Raw genomic sequence first — 17,852 nt, 5'->3', positions numbered from 1 at the left:
TAAGCTACTCAATGATTGACCTCCCCCATCCATACAATAACAGAAGCACAGTCTCTGTTCCATCAGAAATACAACACGACCGACATTCGGCCCACTTTCCGACACAAGCTATTAGATGTGAATCTTATGGCATTTCAACTGCACAACCATGTATTTTCTAAAGATTTTGAGGTTACCATGACAGCTCCTCTCTCAAGCAGTGCATTCCAGACTCCACAAACTCTGTGTGAAAAACAGTCCTCAAATCCTCACTAAACTTCAAACTCTTCACTTTAAAAATGTGGCCCTTTGACTGAAAGGAACAGCTGCTGTCTATCCACCCTGAATCTTATCCTTCTGATTCACATCCCCCGCAGCCTTTTCTGCTCCAAAGTAAACAACCTGAGCTTATCCAGCCTCTCTCCATAGCTGATATACTCCATCCCAGGGAACATCCTGGTGAATCTCCTCTGCACTCCCTCCAGTACAATCACATCCTTCCTGTAATGTGGCCCTCATAACTACACACAGTTTTCCATCTTGGCCTAACCAAAGTTCCACATAGCTCTTATAATCTATGCTTCGATGAATAAAGGCTGTGTTTACGCACCCCTATGTGTTCCCAAGTTGTGCAATAACCTGTCCAGTCGCATTCAGGGATGTGTGGAGAAGCACCCTCTGAGCTTCCTAGTGTGCTTTCATTCATTTAGTCCTCCCCTGTCTGGTTCCTTCTTGCAAAGTGCATCACTTCATATTTATCAGAGTTATATTCCATCTGCCATTGATCCACCCATCTGACCATTTTCCCTGTATTGATGTGACCATCTGACCATTCCATCTGTATCTTCCTGAAACATAAGGCCTTCCTCCTCACTGTCAACCATCCGACCAATCTTCATATCAATAACAAACTTACTTATGACACTCCCCACCCCTTGTCCATATTCACAGCTGCATCCTTTATGATAAGGTGTAAAATCAGAAAACATCAGCTTATAGTCCAACAGGTTTATTTGGAGGCACGAGCGTTCAAAGTGCTGCATCTTCATCAGGTGATGGTGCGCTTTGAAGAAACACTTCGAAAGCTCGTGCCACTGAATAAACCTTTTGGAGTATAACCTGGTGTTATGCAATTTTTAGCTTTGTCCAACCCGTCCAACACCAACACCTCTGAATCAAAAATAATAAGAGACACAGCAGTGATCCCTGTGGTAAACCATGGGACACTAGCCTCCAATCAATCAAACAGCCTTGTACCACTATCCTCTGTCTCCTACCACTAAAGTTGATTTGGATGCAACTTGGCAAGTCATTAATGAGTCCTATCTGTTCCCTGGTTCTTCTGTTCTGCTGGAGACACTTGTGGAATATCAGGACATTCTCCCTAATCTTGCCAGCCAGTAGGTTTCCATGCCCCTGTGTTAGTTAGTCTCCTCCAAGTGATGAATTTCTTCCTTATTGCAGTCTTAACTGGGCTGTCCCAGAACCTGCCATTATTTGCCTTGAATGTGGAATAGACAGCGAGGGAAGCGTTCATGTTAATTTTCAACTTGTCATATGTTTTGTGAATTTTCTAAATTTCACTGTGAAATTCTTTGAAACTCTCGCGAACACAGGCCGAGTTTCCTCATCAGGCAATCTCACCATCTGAGGGATTAATCTGGAGAATGTCCATTGCACTTCCTCTGTGGTTAGTATATCCTTTCTGAGATTCGGTCACCAAAACTGTACACAATACTCCAGGTACAGTCCCACCAACACGCTGTGAAACTGCTTCAACATGTCTTTGTATTGATGTTCGGACTCTCTTATATGAAGGCGAAACAAACTTTAACTTTCAACTTACATATATTCCTCCAAATACCCTTCACATTCATTGCATTTGCAACCTCATTTTTTTGAGTTCTTATAGAAACCCTTCGGAAAATCCAATCTATGCACTTCTACTGATTCCCCATTATCTATTATGTAAGGAACAACTTCGAACAATTCCGAAGTTTATCAAGTATGATTTCTCTATCAGAAATGCATGCTGATTCTCTCCATTGTTGCTGTTAATTTCTAAATAGCAAAAATGCCATCCTGTGTAATAGATTCCAACAGTTTCCCTACAAATGTCAAGTTAACTGGTCTGCAGTTAGCCACACTATGTCTTTTTCCCTTTGTTGCTGTTTGGATCCCTTCCATTCGTCGGTTGTTCTTGGATCACTTTTATCCACAACAGTTTCCGGTCTCTGCAGAATGTACAGGAAAATAAAACACAGACATCGACAGTGCAATTAGTACTTCTATTGGTGGTTTATTTCCGACATCTTGATAGGACGTACATCTGTTTCGTCAGACTTAGCAATGCTCAATCCAGCTCCATGTTCAAGTGCTACCTTGTTACTGATATGAATTGACTTTATGTCTTTAGCTCCAGAAGTCCGATATGATCACTTGGTATTACTGGGGGATTTTCTGGATCTTCCTCCATGAAGAGAGATACAAAGTAACTGGTTATTTCTCGGCCATTTCCCTGTTCTCCACAATGACCTCTCCTCTCCCGATTACAAATTTCCACATTTGACCCTGCTTTTATTTTGTTTCCTTTGAAATATAGATCGCAGATTGATGCAGTCTTTGTGTTCCTGTTTGTTAACATGTACGTTCTCTTTTTGATTTCCTTTACAGTTTCACGGCCTTTATTTTTTGGATCGTTAATGTCTGAGAATTCTCGGGTTTTCACAATAGCTGGAATTGTTCTGAAGTCACTTCCTCTGATTAACATATTTTCTAATTTGTTATGTTAACCATCATTGAGTCACTTGCTCACTCTTTGGTGTTTGTACCTGAAATAAATAGATGTATGTTGCAGACTTTACAGTATTTCTAAAAACTCCTGGTCCTGACCAGTTATATTCAGAAACACAGCAGGAGGATAAGAGGATAGAGAAGAAAATGCTGGAGCACTACTTTGCTCTTCTCTATCATCGCTGGCCAACGAGTGAGGTCCCGGACGACTGGAGCATAGCGAATGCCGAGCCTGTGTTCAAGAAATGCTACAAAGATAAGCCTGGGAACTAAAGACCAGTAATTCTAAAATCTAGTTGGTAGGTTACTTTAGAAGATTCGGAGAGATTGGATATACATACATTTGGAAAGACAGGGTGTGGTTCGGACTAAGATTAGAATGGTGCTGGAAAAGCAGAGCAGGTCAGGCAGCATCCGAGGAGCAGGAAAATCTATGTTTCGGGCAAAAGCCCTTCATGAAATTCAGCACGGGAGTTTGTGCAAGGGAGATCATGACTCACAATTTTGTTGGAGTTCTTTGATAAAGTAACCAGCAACGTTGAGGAGGCCCGGGTGGTATACCGAGTCTGGATGGATTCCAGCAAGGCCTTCAATAAGGTTCCACATGGTACGCCGCTCTGGAAGGTTAGGTCGCATTGAATTGAGGGGGAGTTGGCAAATTAGGTACAAAATTGCCTTGATGGTAGGAAGCAGAGAGCAATACTGGAAACATGCTGGTCAGACTGGAATAGTGGAATGCCTCAGAGGTTGGTACTGGCACCACGACATATTACATATATCTGTGATTTACATGAGAATGTACAGGCATGATTTGTAAGTTTGAAGTCGGCACTAAAACAGGCGGCATCACGGAGAGTGAGGAAGGTTACCAGAAATTTCAGAATTTACAGCAGGATCTTGATCAGCTGGAGAAGTGGGCTGAGAAATAACAAATGGATTTTAATATAGATCAGTATAAGTTCTTGCATTTTAGAAAGTCAAATCAAGGTTGGAGTTTCATGGTGAATGGTTGGGTCCTAAGTGGAACAGAGGGAGCTTGGAATTCAGGTGCATGGTTCTCTGAAAGTTGATTCAGAGGTAGGCAGGGGAGTGAGGAAAGCTTTTGGCACACTGGCCTTAATTGGGTTATATCATTGAGTATCGAAATTAGGGAGTTATGTTGCCGTTATACAGGATGCTGGTGAGGCCATATTGGTAACGTTATGTTCAGTTTTGTTCACCTTGCTAGAGGAAGGATATTATTAAACTGGAAAGAGTGCAGAAAGAAAACTTGCAAGGATGTTGCCAAGATCACAATGGTCTGAGGTTTAGAAAGAGGTTGGACAAGCTAGGACTTTTTACTTTTGTGTGCATGAAGATGATGAGGATCATATTGAAGTTTATAAGATCATGTCAGCCATGGATAGAGTGAATGCACAGTCTTTTTTCCCAGGGTTGGGCAATCATAGACTAGAGAGCATCAGTTTAAGGTCAGAGGGGACACAACAAAAGGGAATCTGAGGAACAACTTTTTAACTCAGTGGCTGTTATGCATATGGAATGAGAAGTTGTTGAGGCAGATACATTGACAATATTTTAAAGGCATTTGAACAAATACATGGATCGTAAAAGATTAGAAAGGTACGGGACAATGGCAGGGAAATAGATTTAGTGTGGATGGGCATTTCGGTTGAAATGGAACAATTTGGGCTGAAGGGCCTGTCTCCGTGATGTCGGACTCTATGACTCTAACAACCATTGCTTGTCTCCCACTGAATGTTATATTGTACTTTCCAAATTCAATGTAGATATATTGAACTCTAGCCTCCAATCTTCAATGATGTTTGACTGGACTATTCAAGCATTCTATATTGTATGCAGACACCTTGTAAACTGTACCTTGTAAATGCCATTATTCCTTAAAGACTGCTTCAGACCAAAGTTAATAATTCGTCCTTCTGACCACACAACATCAAATCCGAAATAACCTGCTCTCCAGTTTGCTTCGCAACATACTCTTCAACCCACCTCATATAAACTTCCAGAACTTATTTTTCACAGCTTCAGCAGTCACTTAGTTAACGTAGTTTAGATACAACTTGTGACCATTCAATAAGACTTGCGGTATCCACAATACTTGCCTTTCTAATTTCCAGAATATATGATGCTCAGATTTTCTGCTACCGTTTGGTTTCGATAAATAATACACTAATATTTGCTTCTCCTTGCTATCTGTAAATTCTACCTCAACTGATACTGCGGAACCTGAGGGTCATGTCTGTGTCGTTATTAGTGATAGACCTGGACAAAACATTCAGGGAGGCTCACTTCGACGCTGAGATGATCTGAAGGAATGTCCCACAATACTCGACAAGCAACAATATCCTTCTCGCTCTGTTAGGATAAGAGTTACCATATACTCTCTGCTCCCTCACAGTCACTGTATATCTGTTATAGCACCTAACCCCGAACAAGGTTCACGCTCTGTCTCCAAATAAGGCTCAGGTACTACGACTCTCACTATTGAATTCAGCAACTAATAACACTATATGGATTCAAAACTGTCGACTGACTCATTCCAGACACCTCACAACTTTCCCCACCTACACCAGCACAAACAGCAAGGTCACCCATTCACATTCTCCCTCCATTCCTTTCTCCCATTCCAGGAGAAACAGCCTGGAATAGGATAGAAAGGGCCAAGCCGGGTAGTGGAGTGCCCGATATCCGTTCCCTCACTCCCCTCCCCCCGTCATGTGGGAAGGACTCTTAAAGAGCTGGAGAGGACCAGGACGCCTCGTGTGAAGAATCTGAAACATCCACGTCCAACTGACAATGTTAAGGAGCAATGTTCAGTGAAAGACAATTCTCAGTTTAAACCCACTGGCAGTTCCAACAATAGTTCTTTCACTTCCAAAAAAAAACACAGATACCTCACTGTACAGAGACGCAGACACAGAAAAACACAGACGAAACACACAATACTTACAAGGATATAGATATACATACACTTATAAACACACAAATACATATACAGTCACATACAAATCGATATAAATATAGATAGAAACACAGGCTGAAACACAGACAGACAGATGTAGACACGCAAACACACAGATTACAAGCATTTGGACACACACACGCACACACACACATGCAGACACACACAAACAGAGGCACAGACACACATACACACAGACACACGCACAAACACTTACATACAGATACACAGAGGCACAGACACTAGTGTCATTAAGACACAAATCGATGCGTTTTGATTTGTAAGGGGATCAAAGATACTAGGGAGAAGGCAGACGAATGAGGTCGAGGTACATATAAGAAATTATTGTCCGGAATTTCCGACTCGAGAGGCTGAATGGCCTCAATCTGATCATTTCCTTAATGCTCCTGAAGTCTTCTGCTATCAGGCATTCTCTTCCTGAGACAGCAGCAGAGGCTGGGTACGATACATATTTGATTGGAAAGGGACAGATGGAACGTGGGATAGGTTTGGAGTCCGGAATGGATTATGTTCCTAATTATTCCAAATTATTCTGTTCTTATGTCTGAAAGGAGGTGGTGATTTGTTGTTCAGTTAACACAGTTTTAGAATAACAGTCCCACAATGAAATAAGAATATCCTTTTCACTTTAGTGTTGTGCTACCTGTGGTGTCCTCATCCTCAGGGAGCAGTGAAGACTCAGTTATTGAAGATATACAAGGCTGAGCTCGACTGATCTTTACTGGACAGAAGTGTCAGTGCTTATTGGGAACAGACAGGAAATGGATGATCAGACACACTCGGATCAGCCATGAAGATTCTGAATGGTGCAGCCGAATGGGCAACTTCTGCCCATTCCATGTGTTGTTCCCTCAATCCACTCCTCCAGGCTCTTGCAGAGATATACTTTTGTCCCTACCCCATGTGTTGTTCACTCAATCCAATAGGGTTGGGGACCACTCCATTCAGTCAGACAGGATCATTACAATGACATAGGAGGAGACCATTCTGCCCCTGTCAGGAATTACACAGGAGCATAGAATGAAGTAATTCAGCTCGTTCAGTTCACTACACAGTGCAGGAGGAGGCCATTCAACCCACCTGAGCCGCTACACAGGAAAAGGGAAGCTGTCGCTAACAGGAAATAGAGAGTAGAGGTAAATGTTTATTTTCAGGCTGTAAATGATGGAGTGCCTCAGAGATCACTGTGGGGTCATCAGTGATCAATAATCTGTATCAATGATCTGGAGGAAGGGGAGCGAGTGGCTTGGAGCTCAATTAGCTCATATCCCAAGATGGTCATTCAACGTGTCGTCAAATGGAGGTAGTGAGTCTGCAATGTGATACAGACAGGGAAGGTTAGTGAGCAAACCTTCAGCAGAAATAACATAAGGTAAGTTGTCTATTTTGGCGTGAAAGATTAAACAATGGTAAAAAAAAAATGAAGAGAGATTGCCGAACTCTGTGATACAGGAGGTTTCCAGGTTCTTGCGACATGAATCATATGAAGTCAGTCTGCAGATGCAGCAAGTGATTTGGAAGGTAAGTGGAATGATGCTGTTTTTGGCAAAAGGTATCAGGTTTAATCGCAGGAATGTTTTACTGCATCGGTACAAGGGCATTGCTGAGACCACACCTGATGCACTGTGTGCAGGATTGATCCCCTCAACTAAAATAAAAAGGTATAATTATTTTCGAAGATTTTCAAAGAGGTTTCCCTTTCCTCATTCCTGGAATGCCGGCCTTTTGTTATCGGGGATTATCAGTTTCGATCTTAGCTGAGAAATAGTATTGAACCATCCATGACTTTCTGAAGAGTGTATCAACTGGATGCATATTATCTCCTGTCAGGGAGACTAAAGCTAGAGAATAAACTTTAAGAAGAAGATGCATTGATATTAACACACATACTATGAAGATACCTACCAATATTTACAAATTACACAGACACATGTAAGCATGTCATCAAATTATAAAGAAGGGACATTTTTTGCGATTGGAAGGAATTGTGTACAACAAGAGCAATGACGCACCTGCATATAATCCATAATAAGGTTTTCCACAGAATGGTCCAGTTGGGTGTTCCGTTGACAAAATTGTATGTTCCAACACAGAGAGGGAGAAAAATGTTCCCTGACTGAAAAGGAGCAGCCGATTGATCCCTCTCTCTTACTTTGTTCCGCCAGATAGCAAAGTGTGAGACCATAAAATCCTTGTGTCATCTTTACTACTTGCGAAGGATTTCTGGTGAGGACTCATTGGAATCTATCCACTGCCTGAAACGAAGGGAATTCTGCCAAATCCCACTGTTCCAGAAAGAAATCCCACTACCAGTAGGTTGTGTGAGCAGAATAACTTCAAAGACAGAATAACATTTGGGGCACTCTATCATTTTGCCATTTGTTATGAGTTCAACTTCCTGTGCCTCACATTTTTCCAGAAAATGGTCTAGTCTAAGACCTAAATCATTGGCCACCTCACTAAACTGGCTGCATTTAAGATGGGTGTAACCAATGGAGGAGTGGGACTGGAAAAGGACATCGTGACACTCCAACATTGGTTGGAACACAAATGAGAAATAATCAAAGGGATGTTCAAGTAGAAATTCCCTTCCCCAGAGGATTGTGGTTTCTGGAAGTTTGCATTTATTCAAAGCTGTTTTTCGTATGTGTAAAATGGTATACAGACAGAAACGTGCTGCTGAGACCAAAAGCACACAGAGCGGTGACAAAGTATCTAATGGCCCACTCCTGCTGCTCAGTCCTGTGTTGCTATGTTCTATTCAACCCCCCGCATCTCTTGCAAGGAGCAGATGGAGGCCACTTGCTCCAAATACCTGGTCAACAGTAACACAGGATATCATTCAGTCCCTCAAGACTGTCACACATGGTTTGGTGTCCGTTGAAAATGTTATTTGGTTCGAAAGACGCCTCTGGTCTCTTTACAGAGTGTTTCCTCTTGGCAACTTGTGGTTCATTTGTTGGTGATATTATAGACCCAGATTCACCTTGAGTACAGTCCCCATACCTCAACAAGAGATGACTCACAAAATACTTTACTCTCTCTGATTACAACGTTCAATAAAAGAACATTCAGGAAAATTACAGCCATTAACTTTGCAATTGCTGAATATGAGGACAAAAGAAACAGAATCAGGTAATTCGGATGATCAAGCCATTGCATAACATCATGGCTGATCTACTGTTGTCATTAACTCCTCTTTAATGCCCAATTCTTCACCCCTTAGCTCTCTGACAGGTCAAAAATCCATCTAACTCCTCTTTAATTGCTTTCAGTGATATAGCTCCCCTCGGTCTCCAGCCCAGATCATTCCTGACAGTGATTACCCTCTGTGAGTGGAAAACACTCTCTACACATACACCGTCACCTATTGATATGAACAAGAGGTGACAACAGGGGCTCGGGAAAGAGTGAATGGCCTTGATATCAAGGCGGTATTTGACTGAGGATGGCATCGGGACCACCTACGTATTTGAGCTGAATGTGGATCAGGTGTAACCTTCCCATTGGACGGGATGTTTCCGAACACAAATAAAGAGGTTTAGGGTCAGTCACCAACAATCCTCTCAGTCCCAGGACATCTCTGCAGGAGATCCTCAGGTTATACTCCTCAGCACAAGCATCGTCAGCTGCTCCATCAATGTCTTTTTCCATCATAAGATTGGAAGTGGGTATGATGACTGAAGATCACACAATGTTCAGAACATTTTATCCCCCATCAGCTCCTGAACCATTCTGTGTCTATATGCAGCAAGACCCAGACAGCATTCTGGTTTGTGTTGTTAAAGTGTCGGTAACATTTATGTAACAGCACGGCCAGAGACTGCACATTGTCACAGTTAAAAGAGGAGCTCATTCAGCATCTCAAGCTGGTTGGACACAGGTATGAACTAACGTTCGGGAACAGGAAGAGTGACAGCACATTCAATACTCCTGCCTGTTACACAGGAAGAAGAGTGGTCTGTTCAGTGCATTGAACTCTTAAATAGGAGCAGGCAGAACCCAATCAGACATTTAATCCTGTTCCATGAGACCAGGAGGAGGCTATTCATCCCCACGAGACAGTTATACAGGAACAAGAGGGGGTCATTGATATTCCAATATGACAAAGCAATGAAACCAAGACTGCACTGATAGAGGGCTCCATGATGTTAATCATGGTTCAATTGTTTGTAGAACATGTGCTGCATTGACATGGTTTGCTGGTAATGAGGAGGGAAGCCAAATGATTTGTGCCAAGTCTCAAGGAGGTATTTTCCATCTCCGAGAAGACACACCCATGTTCTCCATGGAGGTCAGAATCTGGTGGGAATAATTAACTGTTTTAGCATGAGGGTATTGTGGCTGCTGTCGACATTGCAGATAACGAGACTTTCAGTGCAGGATTACACAGCAAATGAACTGTATTAATGTGGAGAGGATTTATTCAAATACTGGCCCTCTGTCTCTCTCATGCAAAATGGGGATTGGCTGTGGAGTGAGGGGAATATTCTCAGAGGCTCTTAAACTATCGACAATAATGCAACCCGAGTCAAAAATATGCCATGGAATTTTTCACTGTATCAGTGTCTATCTAGCACATCGTGAGTGACTGTCCCTCCCCCTCAAGTTTCAATGCAATCGCCTCTAATTCTCTCACAACGCCAGAGATTCATCTTCACTGTCTCCTCATGGTACCAACATCTCAGGGATTAGTCTGGTGAAACTCCATTGCACTCTCTCTGTGGCAAGGCGAACATTCCGTATAAAGGAGAGAAAGTCTGTCCACAATATCCCAACAGCAACAGCAACACTCTCAGCGATGATCACAACAACTCTTTTTCCTCTTAGACATCTCCGTTTCTTTCCTGTGGCGTAAAAAAAGACTTTCCTTCTCTCTACACTGCTGGAAACAGTTAACACTTTTATAATGAAGGTATTGTTGCTGCTCTCAGGATTATGGATAACATGACGTTCATGGCAGGATCACGCACCAGTTGAACTATATTAATGTTGGTAAGGTTTATTCAAAAGCCTGAACCTCTCTCTGTCTCTCCTCTCTGCTCTCTTTCTCTCTCTGTCTCAGTTGAAATAGGGAGTGGGTGGTTGGGTGGAACTTTCTTAGAGGCTCTTAAACTATCGAGAAGCATGCAATCTGAGTGGAAAAAAAGCCATGAAACTTATTACCGTATCAGTGTCTGTTTAGAACATCATGGGTTACTGTCCATCCCCCTTAAGGTTCAATGCAATCACCTCTTATTCACTCACTGAGCTTCACTCACTGCTCATGGTGACATCATCCCAGCGATTAATCTGGTGAAACTTGAGAGAAAGGCTCTCCACAGTACCCCAAATACTGCCTCAACAACACTCTCAGGGATTGTCAAAAACATATTTTCTCTCACTTAGACATCGCCATTTCTTTCCTGTGCCACAAAAAGCCATTCCTTCTCTGTGCACTATGACTAACATGGAATTTATAAGTCCCTTACATCTGTACGTCAGAATCAATAAAGCTAGCACCAGAGATACCTATGGAGATGTGCATCAGTCTCGGGGAGAATTTCAATGAAATTGAACCTAAAATAGGGGATGATCACGGACCTGAATGGAAATGAGATGTAGCAATACAGAAAACAGGCAGAGAAAGGGAGCAATCTCTACCTGTGTTCTTCTCTCACAGGGTGTATGAAGCCCTGGTCAGGGCAGCATGTTATTCAGATCATGAACTGAGTGGCTGATTCAGCTGTTCCACAGTATCATAAAAAGTAAAACGCATATCTATGGGTTTGTAGTGTTACAACACAGGATAAATCTTCCTGCTTAATTAAAACCAGCAATAGAGAAAAGATTTATCCCATGAAGTAATCTGGGATAATTCTAGAGTCCAAATCTATTTTAACTAAACATTAACAACTTTATTTCTTAAAGTATTACAGAGAATAATAAACGAACGACTATTTCCAACTTCTTCCTCTAACCTGTCATTTACATTCCCCCTCCACAATACTAGTCCGATAGACACCTAATTAAGATTTACAAAACAAAACTTCTTATCTCAAAACTAGGAAACCTTCGGTTCTTCTCCATATTCCTGTCTTCTTTTCTTCTTGGGGACTCTGCTTCACCAGTTAATAATCAATAAAGGTACCTGAAGGAGAGCTATTTTTAAGGCTGTCTTTGGATGCTAGTAGCTTGGAGGTTCTCCTCTCAACTGTTCAATTTTCCATTGACTTGTACCGCCAACCTATTGGATTGTTCATTGGCTGTTAAGATTGGCAATATAAGAAATTGAAACTTGGTCGGTGGGTATTTTGGGTTATAATTTAAAATGTTTTGCTGAATTTGTTTTCATGCAATGAGCGAATCGGATTGTTCGACCAAATGTTACATTATATCTATCTTTCAGAACTCTTGGTGCTGTCAGGTAGTTAGTGTTGGTTTTTAATTCTCTCAAAGGTACAGTACACCCACGTGTTCATCACAGAAGTCACATGGAAACTTGACGATGGAAGAATGACACATTCACTTCCCTAAATGACTTGAGGCAAGTAGATTGTTATTTATAACAACTGATAATGGTTGTTTTTAAACTCCCCAATTTCCTTCAGGAGATATCATCAGACCATTATTCTGTGCCTCTAGATTATGAGCAAGTGCCTTGACCACCATAAACTGTCTTCCCTTATGTGCAGAAAACAAGTTAAACATTCTGAACAGCAATTATTTAGTGACGGACATGTGGTCACAAAGAACGTGAAACTGTTGCATCTGGATTGAACAAAGGCACTGAGACTGAGGACAAGACTGGGATATCATGATGGTGATATTGGACAGGATTGGTGAGTGGGGAGGACATGGAGATGTAAATCTGTGAAGGACAAAATGAATTATGGAGTTTCAGAAGAGTCTGGTTCCTTCTCGCATATCAGTAATTTATAAATCGTGGTTTGTTTGTTATAGTTTATAAGGAAATGAATTTTGGTTTGGAACTGAAGATATTGACTTGCACTTTCCAAAATGTATATATCATGCACAGAAATTCAGTTCAACCCGGTTTAGTAGACAAATATAATGACTTACCAGAAACACCAACTATTGCGAGGATGGGATAGGAACCACCTCGAATAATCCAAGGGATATCCTGGATCCAATATGCTAATGATATCCAAGGCTGAGAAAGCCAGTAAAGACTCAAGGATAAACTCCTATTCATTGTTAGAGCATTTCATTCTAACGTTCTTAGATTCTGATCCATTGTTGGAACATTCCAATACATGGTCCTCAAATTATGAACAATTATTGTAACACTCCTGCCTAATGTTCTCAGATTCTGATCTCTCCTCCCCCTCTCTCTCGAGCTGCTGATCCCTATTAGTGCTGTTAGTGATGTTCCTACTCAAACTATGGGATAACACATGAAATAGAGTCCATTATCTCTCAACGATTGAAACTCTCCAATGTGATAATTAGGATCCATGGAGGTGGACATTAATTACAGTCACTGAACAAATTGCTTCATTTCAGCCCTTTGAGTTCAAAATTTAAAAAGTGAAAATTAAAAAAAAATGTTTAAAATTTACTCATTTCGCTTAGGATATATTGGGGGTGACTGAGGGAAGGAATATTGGAGATGGTAGATTGATTGCGTGTATTCATTCAATCTGCCTTGGAAATAGGAGTAATGTCAAAGGATTGTCAGGATAAACAAGTTTCTCCGTTTATAAATTGAAACATACAGTCTGTAACTACTGATCAGTGACTATAATGTCAGTAAAATACGGAGACAACTTTTCTAGTCCATAATCTGACAGGCAAATGTGCCTACGACAACATGAGTTATAACAGACAAATGGCATGGATATGTTAACAGAGAATATGATTTGACACACAATTCAGATGGTTAGTCGAGGATCAGAGAGGGCAGGCGAGGGTCATGCTGTTAATGTTGTCGATGTCAATCAACTGTGATTAAGTACCATGCACTGGTTTTCAATTTGAGTGTGATTATGATATTGGGGACATGGCTGCAGAGACTGGAGGGAGGGAACATGATATTTCCCAGTCATCAGTATTGGGATGTTACTCTTTATAAAGCATAAGAAGGTCAAATTCCAGGATACATCTCCAATGAGGAATGAGGAGAGCCAATATTAACAATACGACCAAAAGACAATGGAGCAGAAATTTGGCCTTTCAGCCCATTGAGCCTGCTCCACCATTTAATGATGGCTGTTAAGCTTTTCAACCCCAATCGTCCGCTTTCTATTTGTAACCTTTCATCCGTTTACAATCAAGAACCGATCTGTCATAAATATACTCAATTAACTGGCCTCGACAGCCTTCTATAGCAGTGAATTTCCTAGATTCACCACTCTCTGGCTGAAGAGGTTCGTCTTTATCTGTGTTTGAAAAGGTCTTCCCTTTTCTCTGTCCCCTCGGGTCCTAGTCTCCCCTCCATTGGAAATATCTTCCCAAAATCCACCCTGTCCAGGTCATTCAATATTCTGTAAGTTTCAAGTAGACCTCCTGACATCCTTCTGAACTCAATCAAATATAGACCCAGAGCCCTCAGATGATCTTCATATGTTAAGCTTTTCATTCCTTGGAAAAATTTCGTGAATATCATCGGAAAATATTCCAGATCCAGCACAATAATCCAAATGTAGCCTGACCAAAATCTTATAGAGTCTCAGAATTACATTCCTGTATTTATATTCAAGCCCTCTTGAAATAAATGGAGTCATTTTATTTGCCTTCCCAACTGCTGACAACCTGCAGGTTTACCTTTCAAGATCCTTGGACCCCAACCCTCCCACTGCTCCCCCCCCCCCCAAGTCTTCTGAATTTGCTCGCTGTTTAGAAAATAGTCCACGCTTTTATTTTTCCTGGCAAACTGCAGACCTCACACTTGCCCACGTTATACTCCACCTGCCACTTCTTTGCTCACTCCCCTTACCTGTGCAATTCCTTCAGCAGGAGAAAGTGAGGACCGCAGATGCTGGAGATCAGAGTCAAAACGTGTGGTGCTAGAAAAGCACAGCCAGTCAGGCAGACTGAGGAGCCGGATGTTCGATGTTTCCGTCATAAAGCCTTTATCAGGAATGAAGTGGGTGGGCGGAAGCCGGTTGAGAGATGAATGGGAGAGGCTGGGATGAAGGTAGCTCGGAAGGCGATGGCTAAATGAAGGTGAGTGGTGAACGTGGAAGGTGGAGTGGATAGATGGGAAGGAATATAGACAGGTAGGATAGTTCAACAGGCGCTGCTCATTTGGAGGGTTAGATCTGGGATAAGGTGGAGGGAGGGGAGATGAGGAAACTGGTGACATTGCGATGAATACCATGTGATTGAAGGGTCCCAAGGTAGAAGTCGATGTGCTGGTGGCTAGAAAACGGCAGTGGGGGAGGCCAAGAACTTGCATGTCCTTGGAGGAGTGGTAGGGGGAGGCGAAGTATTCAGCCACAGGGAAGTGGGATTGTTGGGTTTGTGATGGAGAGTGTTCCCTGAAACGTTCTGCAAGTTGACGTCCAGTCTCCCCAGTGTAGAGGAGACCAGGATCAATGGGCACAGTAGATGAGGTGTTTGGATTCACAGTATCTTTTCTGCCTGATTGGAAGGATCCTTTCAGGCCTTGGATGAAGGTGTGGAGGAAGTTGTCGGCACAGGTTTCATACCTCTTGCAATGGCAACGGAAAGTGCCGGGAGTGGAAGGTGGCTTATTGGGGTGTGGGAAGGCGGACGTGTGAACCTAACGAGGCAGTCGTGAAGGGCATGGTCTCTGCAGAATGCTGATAGGGGTGGGGAGGGAAGTATATCTCTGTTGTTGTGGTGTGACTGTTGGTGGCGTAGGATGATGCGTTGTATCCTGAGGTTGGTGGTCTGGAAGGCGAGCATCAGAGGGGTGCTACTGCACCCTCCTGCATCCGAACAACCTCTTCTATGCTACCTATCCCATTATTCCATCTTTGCACTGTTTGAAAACTTAGGCAGAATTCCCTCAAGTGCCTTCATGTAGACCATTAATGCACAAAGTGAATTTTGTGGTCCCAACACTGAGTCTTGAGGAAAACCACTTGTCACTGGATACCATCCTGAGAAGGACACTTCTATCTCCACTCTCTGCTTTCTGTCATACAGCCATGCATCTATCCAAGCTAGCACCTTGCCTGTAACATCAGGGGCCCTAATCTTTCTCAATAGCCTCCTGCGTGGCACCTTATCAATGGAATTTGGAGAAGCAGGTGGATAACATATATTGGTTCTCCTTGGTCAAATCTGCCCGTTTCTCCCTCAAAGTATTCCAGCACGTTTGTTAGGCATGACCTTCCATTGATGAAACAATAGTGACGTTGCACTATTTTACTAAATACTTCCAAGTATTCAGAAATCCCATTCTTCACGATGGATTCCAGGATGTTACCTACAACCAAGGTTAGGCTAATCAGACTGTAATTTTCCATATTCTGCCTAACTCCCTTATTAAATGGAGTATCACGTTAGCAATTTTCCAGCCTTTCCTGATTTTAATCATTCCTGAAAGATTACCACTTTCATTTTCACTACTTCTTCAGCTATCTCCCTTACAATGCTGGGATGTAGTCCATTTGGTTCAGATGATTTATCCAAATTCAGGCCATTTAGTTTTCTAACATGTTCTTCTCGATGATGTCCACCATACTCAGCTCTGTCCTCTCACTGTCTTCAATTTTTGGGAAATTACTCGTTTCTTGCATCATGAACATTGATGCAAAGTTCCTCATTCATTTCTTTGTTTTCCGCTACTGTTTCTCCAGCATCATTTTCCAGGGATCCATATTCACGTTTGCCTCTCTTTTTTCACTTTATATATCTAAAGAACGTCTTACAGTCTCCTTTCTAATACTGGTTACCTTACCTCCATATCTAATCTTATCTGTCATTTTTTGCCCTCTGTTCGTCTTTGTAAGATTCCTCATTCTCTAGTTTCCCACTGCCCCTCACCATAGTATACGCTTGCTCTTTTGCTTGTATGCAATCCCTCACTTCCCTCGTCAGCCCTGAATGTCTCATCCTCCCTGTACTATGCCTCTATTCCTCGGCAAGAATCTCTGCTATGTCTCCTGAATTAATCTTGGAATCTGCTGCCATTGCTGTTCCCCTGTCTTTCATGCTTGACCCCTGTCCCAGTCAATTCTACCTAGCCTCTCCCTTGTGTCTCTGCAGTTGCCTTTATTCAGCTGAAATACTGTAACCTCTGATTCTATCTTCTCTCTCTCAAATTATAGAATAAATTCGTCCATGTGCTGATGATTGCCTCCGAAGTTTACCTTCACCCTAATCTCCCTTACGAATCTTACGCCATTAAGTCCAGTATCATCTGTTGCCGACTGGACTCCACTAGAAGTTGCTCCAAAAAGCCATCTCATAAACATTCCTAAATTTCATTTTCTTGCGAATCACTACCAATCTAATGTTCCCAGATCCCCTGCAAACTGAAATCCCCCATGATTACTGTACTTTGCCTTTCCTACACATCTTTTCTATCTCCTGGCGTATCTTGTGCCCGAGCTCCTGACTACTCTTTGGAGCCCTGTACAAGACTTCAACAGTGGTTGTCTTACCTCTTGTGGTTCCTCAATTCTACGCCATCTGACTTTACTTCCTTTCTTACTATTGATTTAATTTCATTTCTTACTAATAATGCAAATGCACTCCATCTGCCCACCTGCCAATCTTTTCGATAGGATAAATATCCGGAAATATTCAGATCCCCTTGCAGCCACATCTCCGTGATGCCCATCGCTTCATACATGCCGATTTAATTCTGCGCCACAAGCTCATTTACCTTATTCCTTATACAGCATGCATTCAGTTATAACCCCTTCAGTCCTGCATTACCCATCCCTCTTCTCATTGTCATTCATTTGTGCAGTGTACTTGAAGTGTGATACGTTAAACATTTCCAGATACTCTATCCTATTCGTGTCTGTGCTGGAGCTTTTAATAACCTCTCCTGAGTTCTGTACTCTTACCTCCTCTTTTAATTGGGTTTTTCTAATTAAACCCTATAACTGCACCCCACCCCGCCCGCACGCGCGCGCGCGCAAACACAGACAAACAC

The sequence above is a fragment of the Chiloscyllium punctatum genome, chromosome 28 (assembly GCF_047496795.1).
Source record: "Chiloscyllium punctatum isolate Juve2018m chromosome 28, sChiPun1.3, whole genome shotgun sequence".
Lineage (NCBI taxonomy): Eukaryota > Metazoa > Chordata > Chondrichthyes > Orectolobiformes > Hemiscylliidae > Chiloscyllium > Chiloscyllium punctatum.
This window is presented reverse-complemented; position numbering follows the sequence as displayed.